This window comes from Oryctolagus cuniculus, chromosome 20, assembly GCF_051225735.1.
Source record: "Oryctolagus cuniculus isolate XC-2025 breed Fujian yellow rabbit chromosome 20, ASM5122573v1, whole genome shotgun sequence".
Lineage (NCBI taxonomy): Eukaryota > Metazoa > Chordata > Mammalia > Lagomorpha > Leporidae > Oryctolagus > Oryctolagus cuniculus.
In genome coordinates this window covers 40498330-40508346 of record NC_142886.1, presented here as the reverse complement: position 1 = coordinate 40508346, position 10017 = coordinate 40498330, and the positions used below count along the sequence as shown (strand labels likewise).

At 51.1% G+C, this 10017-nt stretch overlaps 1 protein-coding gene across 3 annotated transcripts in view; it reads left to right on the top strand.

Moving 5' to 3' along the window:
* Window positions 1-1048: 1048 nt before the first annotated feature.
* Window positions 1049-10017, top strand: part of NRDE2 (NRDE-2, necessary for RNA interference, domain containing) — an 85633-nt gene continuing 76664 nt past the window's right edge. The window contains exons 1-2 of one of the 3 annotated variants that reach the window (XM_089322654.1): window positions 1049-1571; window positions 3575-3686. The gene's annotated coding sequence lies outside the window, so the exon portion shown is untranslated. Of the gene's footprint in view, window positions 1572-3118; window positions 3687-10017 lie in introns of those variants that run through there. The other 2 variants (XM_089322645.1, XM_089322646.1) reach the window with 2 other exon arrangements.

The window sequence follows — 10017 nt, the reverse complement described above, 5'->3', positions numbered from 1 at the left end:
GACCAGAGCAGTAACAAGGGGCTTCCCACGCGGGGCTTCTGTCCCGGGCCCCATTCTGCTGCGACTGAGCTAACAGGAGACAAGAAAACCACAAAGGGGAAATGGACACGCGCCCTTCTCGGGCTGCTGGGCCTTGCGCCCCTAAAGCAGGAAAGGTCGGCTCCCTGGCCGACGGGGTCAGGGGCTTGGCATCAGGGCAAGTGTCCCAATTTCTCCAGTGCCCGGGACAAATGGCAAAGAGCACCGCCCCCTCGAGCCAGGGAGCGTGCGAGGGGGGCTCCCAGATGGCCCCCAGCACGGGAATGTTGCGCTGGCCTCGGAGGGGCCGCCCCCCGTCCAGGGGCGAAGCCCCCTAAGGCCTCGGGCCCGCGGACCCGCAGGAGGCCCGGCGGGGCGGGGCGGGGCGCGGCGCGGCGCGGGCCGGGGCACTATATCTCCCGGCGGAGGAGCACACTGCAGGCCTGTCACACACGCCGCCCCCAAACGCGCTCTTTAGCTCGTTGCTTAGTTGGCGCTGCTGAGGCGTCTCGCCTCATTGAGTTTAACAGGGACGCTCTGATAGGCCAGAGCGACTCTGCAGTGGTTGACCGGAAAGAGTCGAGCCTCCTGATTGGCTGCGCCGCACCTGCAATGCGTCAAGGCGCGGCGGGCGTGGAGGGCTCCGCGTGAACGGCCGCGGCTGACGAGGCGGCCCGCGGCCCTCAGAAGGGAGCGGCAGCGCCCGGTGGCTGCCATCTTTAGTAGTGGCAGCGCGGGCGGCCGCGGGCGCCGGGGGGGTTGGTTTTCACGGCGCCGTTTTTGGCTCTGCGACAGAATTTTTGTGTGTGGGGGGGGGGCTCTTTTCCCTGAGCGGGGTGTGGTTTTGTTTTTCCTCCGGACGCAGAGATGTGGTGGGCGGCGGCGAGGGCTCGGCGCTTGGGCCGCCACCCGCGAGGACGGGGGTCCGAGGGGGGTTCCGCCCTCCCGGCCGCGCTGGGGTCGCGGCCTCTCGGCGTGCGCAGCGGGGTGCGAGCTGATTGCATTTCCGCAGGCTGAAAGGAGATTTGCCGCCTGGGCGTCTCGCTGGAGCCGGGGAGCCGTTCTGGAAAGCTCTCCCGAATACGTCATGCTCCTCGCTCGCGCGGCGCGCCGTCCGGGTCCGCGCCCGCACCCTAGTGCGCCCTGAGTTTGCTTGTTTCCCCTCCGCGAACTGTAAATCGGCTGTGTTGGACACGATTGGTCGGTGCCGAGGCAGTGGCCTGCAGGGGCGAAACAGCGCTCGCCTGACAGCCGTGGCGGAGATTATTTTGATCGTATCGGCCTGTTTGCCTTTTCAGGCACGGGTTATCGCCGCGTGTGTATCCGGTTCTCACTCGCCTGTGTCCACCCCCGCGGGAGAAGCCGGGGAACCTCCTGTCCTTATCACACGGGGTCGTGGGTGTTCGGGACTCCCCCTTCCTGCGGTGGATATGGGTGAAAGAACTGTAGGTGATGTGCCTTGGATGAGTTACAGGGTGGGGAAGCGGAAGAGGCCGTGGGGACTTGGTTTGGCAGGTGGTGACATCTTGCTTGGCGTTCGTCGGGCTGCACAGGTGCAGAAATTCAGTGGGTTGTGGATCCCCGAAGCTGCGTGGTGGGGCCGGCTTGGTGTGGGCGTTGCCATGGCTACAGGGCGATGAACCTGGCCCCGTCCCTCCCCTGCGTCGTGATTGGCTGCCCTGGTTTATCCTGGCTCTCTGCATGCCCACCCCCATCCAAGATTCCTGGATTGATTAATCCAGGCACACACAGGGGCGTGTGTCTTTCTGTGCTAATACTTACAGGCGTGCTCACTGCAGTGCAGATTTTCAGAGTAGATGCTGCATCCAGGAGCAGAGATTTTGTTTTTTATTTTTGTTTGAGAGACCAGGAGGGGCACAGATCTTCCATCTGCAGCTTCACACCACAAGTGTCAGCTGGTGCTGGGCCAGGCAAAGCCGGGAGCCGGGCACTCCTTGGTCTCCTGTACGGGCCGCCCATCACCCTCTGCCTCCCCCAGTGCACATGAGCATGAGGCCGGGATTGCGAGCAGAGCAGCGACTCAAACCCAGGGACTCCAGTATGGACCACCCAGTGCCCTTGGTGGCACCTTCACCACCACCCAAATACCAGCCCCTAGGAGCATGGTGTCTGTACCACTTGCACCCATTTTGCCATGCAAGTTATCGCTACTCTTACATAATCTTGCTGGTTTTGAGCAATCAATTATTAGCTTTTTTGCCTTTTCCCATAATTTAACCATGGCTCTACCTTGAGGTTCCTCTGCCAGGAACTAGCACTCCATTTTGTTGTGTATCAATACGCTGAGCACTGAGATCAGGGACGTGGCAAAAGAAAGGAACCTGCAGCTTTGCAGCGTCTCCTCTGGAACACGCAGCATCTCAGTGTTCTCTGCCAGCGGAGGTGCTTGCTGTGCGAGGTAGAGCAGCACACATTGGGCAGAGCCTTGTGTTTTTCTTCTGTGATAGCAAGAGCGATCTGTCTCCCAGAGTTCTTGTGAGGGTTGCTGGATGCATGTATGTGCCAGTGCTGTGTGAAGTGCTCTCTGTAAACAGAATGATCCACGCTGACTAATTCTGTTACCCTCTTACCTTTGCAAGGAAGAGTTTCTACCTTGTGGGAAGAACAGATGAACAAACTCAGATCCAAAATAAACTTTAAATAGCAGAGTTTTTTTCTTGGTGTAGGTAGTATTAATATAGCCTTATTAGCATACGTACATTGCCAGATTTGAAGGGTTTTTAGGGTAACCAGCTCATCAGTTTATCTTGGGTTTTCCTGGTTCTAGTATTGAATGTGTCCTGGAAAGCCCCTCTGTCCCAGGCAAACCCGGACAGTTGGTTGTCCTTGGACTGTTTTCAGTGCTTTGAGAGGGGAGGGTGAACAGAATGGGAATGCAGACTCCTGCTGTAGGGAGACAGTTTGGGTTCCCTGCAGCTGGAGGCTACTGGGAACAAGAAAAGAGATGCTCTGTGTAACATGAGCTTGGTCAACACCTGAAATTCAGCATTTCCATGGTCAGACTTACCGTTTTATTCATCTTGAATGCTCTTCCAGCGCTCAGTCCCCACACATGGTTGTTTTTTTTTTTCTTATTTTAAGAATTTTTTAAAATGTATTTGAAAGGCAGAGAGACAGATCTTCATCTACTGGTTCATTCCCTAAGTGCCTGCGACAGCCAGGGCTGGGCCAGGCCAAAGCCAGGAGCCAGAACTCCACCCATGTCTTCCATGAGGGTCGTGGGGGCCCAACAACTTGAGCCATGGCCTGCTGCCTTCCAGGGCACACAGTAGAAGGAAGCTAGAGCTGGAACTTGAACCCAGGTACCCCCCTATGGCATGGGACGTGGTCACTTAACCACCGCACCAAACTTCTAAACCAGCTTTTGTTTTCAATGTATTCAAAATGTATTTAATTGTGATATTTTCCAATTGAAATGTAAGAATGCTTCCTGTACTCCTTACCCATAAGAGCTGTCCATGAAGATAATGAGAACATTATTTAAGTGTGACCTGTGTCTCTAACCAAGGCTTTACCAAACTTTTTCCTACTTCAGATTCCACTGGTTCTTTTCACAACCTGAATCTCTATCAGTCTGATGAAGCCTACTGCCTCCGTGATTTGGTGCACGTGTTTGTAATCGGAAACATGCTACATTTCATTCAGAGGTTAGTGAAAATAAGCATGTTCTGTTTTTCTTTGTAAATATGTTTATTGACTTATTTGAAAGAGTGTAGGAGAGAGACAGAGCACCCATCTGCCAGTTCACTTCCTAAATGCTCGCATTAGCCAGGACTGGGCTAGGCTGAAGCTAGGAGCCAGGAACCCCAGTCAGGTCTCCCACGTACGTGACACGGCACCTGCTGCCTCCCAGGGTGTGCATTAGCAGGAAGTTAGCCCTGGAGTGGAGGGAGGGCTGGACCACAGGCACTCTGACATGGATGTTGGAATCCCAGGAGTGGCTTAACCCGCACCACAGTGCCTGCCTCAGGACGTCTTGTTTTTCTGCCCCAGTTCATAGACCCCTGTGTCACTCTGTGGAGTCTTGTTTTCCTGTCCCAGTTCATAGACCCCCGTGTCGCTCTGTGGAGTCCGCCCCTTCCCACTGCCCCAGGTCATAGACCCCCGTGTCGCTCTGTGGAGTCCGCCCCTTCCCACTGCCCCGTGGTGGTTATCTTCCCACCAGCTCCCTCTTTGCCTTCTTTCACCTGGACTTTCTCAGTGCCACACCTGGCTGCCTTCATAACCATCACAAGTCTGTCCCTGCCGCCAACAGGTACCTCCGCCTGGTTCACTTAAACAGCAGAAATGTTTCTCACAGTTGTGGATCTAGGCATTGGTGGATTCTGTGTCTGCTTCCAGGATGGCCCCTTAGGCTGCATCTGCAGACGACAGAAGGGCACAGTTATATGTCCTCAGTGGCAGGAGTGACGGGGCCGGGCAGCTCTCTGGAGCCTCTTTCTAAGGGCGTTAACCCCATTCCCAGAAGGCCCCAGCACCCAGGGGTCTAAGTTACAACAAGCGAGTTTTGGAGGGACACAGACTTTGAAACCGGAGCAGTTTCCCATGTCTTGGTCATCATGTCCCTGTCCCAAAAACTTCAGCTTCCTGTGGCCACTAGGATCAAGTCTTTCGGAGATCCTCAGGGTCCTCTAACCGACCACCCTTTGCATCTTCTAGATTTCAGCTACATGAGTTCTGCTTCAATCTTTGTGCTCTCCCTCCCTGCATCCTTTATTCCTGTTCCCATCATCTTGAACCTAACACAGTTCTAAGGTCCTTGAACTTCATTTTAAATGTGATGTCAGCTAAGATAAATCCTCCCTTTAGTAGGCTCCTTCAGCACTTTGCTCTTCTGTTGCCATGTGCTTATTTTATTATGGATATTTCATTAATCATTCTATAAATATTTGTCAACATTTGTGAATGTGGCCCTATACTAGTGGGACATGAGGATGTAAAATGAAACAAATTTGGACCTTGGCTTTTAAAAGACTTAATATTTTAGGTTGGGCAGTAGACAATGTGAACCTAATTAACAGTTCTCCAAGATGAAAGAAAATAAGTATTTCAAGAGTCCAGAGAGTACACTCTGCTGGAGGGATCCAAACAAGCTTTGTGGAGGAGGTGGCACCCAGCTGGGAGGATCAGCACCCTATATGGATGTACAGGTAAGGCATTCCACAGAGAGGGAGTGCCAGGAACACAGGCAGAGACTGGAAAGAGCAGAGTGTAGGGAGAAGGGAAGCGGTCCAGTCTGTTATGATGGGGCATCATGAACGATGAGGCTGCTGTCAGTTTTGTTAAGATAGTGAGTGGTGGCTACACCTTCCAGGCAGAAGGTGAGGCATCCTGTAAGCATGGAACTCAGAAGAGACTGACAAAATCAAGATTGATTTTTAAAAAAGATTTATTTATTTATTTGAAAGGCAGAGTTACAGAGAGAGAGAGGTCCTGCATCCACTGGTTCACTCCACAAATGGCTGCAACTGCTGAAGATGAACCCATCTGAAGCCAGGAGCCTGGAACTTCCTCCAGTCTCCCACTTGGATGCACGGGCCCAAGGACTTGGGCCATCCTTCACTGCTTTCCCAGGCCACAGCAGAGAACTGGATTGGAAGTGGAGCAGCTGGGACTTGAACCGGCACCCATATGGGATGCCAGCACTGCAGGCAGTGGCCCCAAAATCAAGATTGATTTAAGAATAATGACTTGGTAGCAAAGTAAGAGGTGAATTCTACAGGGAGAGACTGAGACAGATTACTGAAGATAATAAGGATAATAGCAACCACCGAGCATGTGGAGTGTGCCATGTAGTGTATTCACTTGCAGTGCCACATGCATTGCTCATAAAAACCCTGTAATTTACTCCTTTTAACAAATAAGGAAATTTGGACTTAGATAAGTAACAATCATTCAATAAATAAGTAAATAAAAAGATAAGTAACTTGTTTGGGTTCACCCATGATAACAGAACTGGAAGTTGAACTCAATTACTGTCTGGTAGTTGATCCAAGAGTTCACTATAGTCTGAAGATGTTAGCAGTGAGTTTAGAGGAGAAGACACTCTGTATTTTTGTACTCTAAAGTAGAGAACAAAAAAGCAACAGGTATCACCATAGCTGGACTGAATTTCTGGACCTTCAATTTTTCTCTCTTCATATGTCTTCTAGATCTTTTTCTGTAGGAAAGAATTAAGGGGCAGGTGTTATGGTTAGGTTAAGCTGTTGCTTGGGACACCTGCATCACATCTCACTGGAGCAGTTCAAGTCCTGCTAAGCACTTCGGAAGGCAGCAGGGGATCGCCAAGTAGTTGGGTTCTTGTCATCCACATGGGAGACTTGGATGGAGCTCCTGGCTCCTGGCTTTGGTTCTGGCCTAGCCCTGGCTATTGGAGGCACTTGGAGAGTGCACCAGTGGATAGAGGATCTCTTTCTGTGTGTCATCTGCCTTTCGAATAAATATATCAATCTTAAAGATTTAAGGTACCAGGGCCGATGCTGTGGTGCAGTGGGCTAAAGCCCCAGTCTGCAGTACCGGCATCCCATATGGGCACTGGTTGGTGTCCTGGCTGCCCCTCTTCCGATCCAGTTCTCTGCTATGGCCTGGGAAAGCAGTAGAAGATGGCCCAAGTCCTTGGGCCCCTGCACCCACGTGGGAGACCTAGAAGAAGCTCCTGGCTCCTGGTTTCGGATCAGCTCAGCTCTGGCCATTGCGGTCATTTGGGGAGTGAACCAGCAGAATGGAAGACCCCTCTCTCTCTGGCTCTACCTCTCTCTGTAACTGTCTTTCAAATAAATAAAATAATTCTTTAAAAAAAAGATTTAAGATATCAGTAAGCAAAATACATGACTACATAAAGTGTATTGCCTCACTTTAAGGAAACTCAGAGGCAAAACAGAGAAAGTGTACTGTGATACTGTGAAATACAAAGTTGGTTTTTGGCCCCTTTTTCTTGCATATTCCTAAAGTCTTTGGAATCTCCAAAGTGATAGCATCTTTTTCTATGCTAGCGAGTTCCCTTGTTGGCTGGCAGCCTTACTCCCCAGGCTCTGGGCAGGGGGAATGACTGAAGGTTAAGTTGATCCCCAGCGGCCACTGATTTAATCAGTCATGCCTTAAATGGTGAAACCTCTATTAATACCCAAAGTAGAGGGTACAGAGGCTTCTGGGTAGCTGAACATATGGAGGTTTCTTTCTTTCATTTATTAAAGATTTATTTATTTATTTGAAAGAGTTACATAGAGAAGGAGAGGCAGAGAGAGAGAGAGAGAGAGGGAGAGGGAGGGAGGGAGAGATCTTCCATCTGCTATCTGCTGGTTCACTCCCCAGTTGGCCACAATGGCCAGAGCTGTGCCAATCTGAAGCCAGGAGCCTCCTCCAGGTCTCCCATGCGAGTGCAGGGGCCCAAGAACTTGGGCCATCTTCAACTGCTTTCCCAGGCCATAGCAGAGAGCTGGATTGGAAGTGGAGCAGCCAGGACTAGAACCGGCACCCATATGGAATGCCAGCACTGGAGGCGGCGGCTTTACCTGCCATGCTACAGAGCCGGGCCCATGGAGGTTTCTTGAGAGTGCCTTGCCCAGAGAGAACATGGAAGCTCTGCACCACTTCTGCCCTTCCTTGCCCTTTGTGTCTCTTTGTGTCCCATAATATTCTTCATAATAAACCAGTAACTGGTAAGCGTTTCCCTGAGTACTCTGAACCATTCAGTCACATTAATCAAACCCCATCAATGGGTATTGGGAACCCTCTTTTATAGCTTGTTGCTTCAGCACAGATAAAATAACCTGGAGTTTGTGGCTGGCACCTACAGGGGGGATATTCTTGGAAACTGAATCCCAAATTTGTGGGATCTCCACATAGATAGTGTCAGAAATGAAATGAATTAGAGATACCCAGCTTGTCAGACTGATTTCTTGCCTACTGGTGGGGAGAGATCCCCACATACCACAGGAATCTGTGGGGACTGTCATGGTGTGAGATCAGGGGAACAGATGCCAGTTGAGCTTGGCTTGCTGCTGGATCTCTCATAAACAGAAGGAAGTAGCAGGGGCCGGCGCTGTGGTGCAGTGGGTTAACACCCTGGCTTGAAGCGCCGGCATCCCATATGGGCGCCAGTTCGAGTCCCGGCTGCTCCATTTCTGCTGTGGCCTGGGAAATCAGTAGAAGATGGCCCAAGTCCTTGGGCCCCTGCACTCACATGGGAGACCTGGAAGAAGCTCCTGGCTCTTGGCTCCTGGCTTCAGATCAGCGCAGCTCTGGCCATCGTGGCCAACTGGAGAGTGAACCATTGGATGGAAGGCCTATCTCTCTCTCTCTCCCTCCCTCCCTCCCTCCCTCCCTCCCTCTCCTTTCTCTGTGTAACTGTGACTTTCAAATAAATAAATAAATAAAAATCTTAAAAAAAAAAAAAGGAAGTAGCAGCAATACTGGACTGGAGATATACCTTTATGCTTCCAGAAGCTCCCATTGGGCACATTTCTTTTTCTTTTTCTTTTCTTTTTTTTTACAGGCAGAGTGGATAGTGAGAGAGAGAGAGACAGAGAGAAAGGTCTTCCTTTTGCCGTTGGTTCACCCTCCAATGGCCGCCGCGGCCGGCGCGCTGCAGCCAACCCATCACGCTGATCCGAAGCCAGGAACCAGGTACTTTTCCTGGTCTCCCATGCAGGTGCAGGGCCCAAGCACTTGGGCCATCCTCCACTGCACTCCCTGGCCATAGCAGAGAGCTGGCGTGGAAGAGGGGCAACCAGTACAGAATCCGGCGCCCCGACCGGGACTAGAACCCGGTGTGCCGGCGCCACAAGGCGGAGGATTAGCCTATTGAGCCACGGCGCTGGCCTGGGCACATTTCTTAAATGTGAGCTGGAATTTTTCAAGCAAGACATCTCTGGGTGAAAATACCTTTCTTGGTGGGCCGGTTCTACAGCTTATCAGTTTAAGCCACTGCCAGTGATGACGATATCCCATATGGGCACCGATTCAAATCCAGCTGCTCCACTTCCAATCTGGCTCCCTGCTAATGTGCTTCAGAAAGCAGTGGAAGATGGCCCAAGTGCTTGGGCTCCTGCACCCACATGGGAGACCCAAAAGTTCCTGGCTCCTGGTTTTGGCCTGGCCCAGCTCCAGCCATTATGGCCTTTTGGGGGTGGTGGTGGTGGTAAATCAATGAATGGAAGATCGGTCTCTAACTGCCTTTCAAATAAATATTTAAAAAAAAAAAAAAAAGATGGTAAAAAAAATGTTCTTGGGCTAGCGCCTGTTTTAGGATGTATAATGGTTTCACAGCACTGGGGAGTGATTTTTCTGTCCTCTTTCAAGTGTGGAAATTTTCACATTGTTGACAGGAAAACTAAAATTGAAGTCTGAGTATATCAAAAAGCCCTTCAAACCTAGTGGCGGCCGGCACAGGGGCTCACTTGGCTAATCCTCCACCTGCGGTGCCGGCACCCCGGGTTCTAGTCCCGATTGGGGCACCGGATTCTGTCCCGGTTGCTCCTCTTCCAGTCCAGCTCTCTGCTGTGGCCCGGGAGGGCAGTGGAGGATGGCCCAAGTGCTTGGGTCCCTGTACCCGCATGGGAGACCAGGAAGAAGCACCTGGCTCCTGGCTTCGGATTGGTGCAGTGTGCTGGCCGTGGTGGCCATTTGGGGGGCGAACCAACAGAAGGAAGACCTTTCTCTCTCTGTCTCTCTCTCTCACTGTCTAATTCTGCCTGTAAAACAAAAAAACAAAACAAACAAACAAAAAAACCTAGTGGCACCCAGAAGCAATCACCTTCAAGAGTGCTAGTATACTTTTTATAACACATCAACTGCTTTCTCCCCTATACTAATATTCTTATATTGTTTAGGTATGTTTCATCATTCCAATTATATCACAAATTCCTTAGAAATAGAAATTACATTTTTAAAAAAAGATTTATTTGTTTATTTGGAAGAGTTACAGAGAGAGAGAGAGAGAGAGAGAGAGACAGAGAGACCTTTCATCTTTGCTGGTTC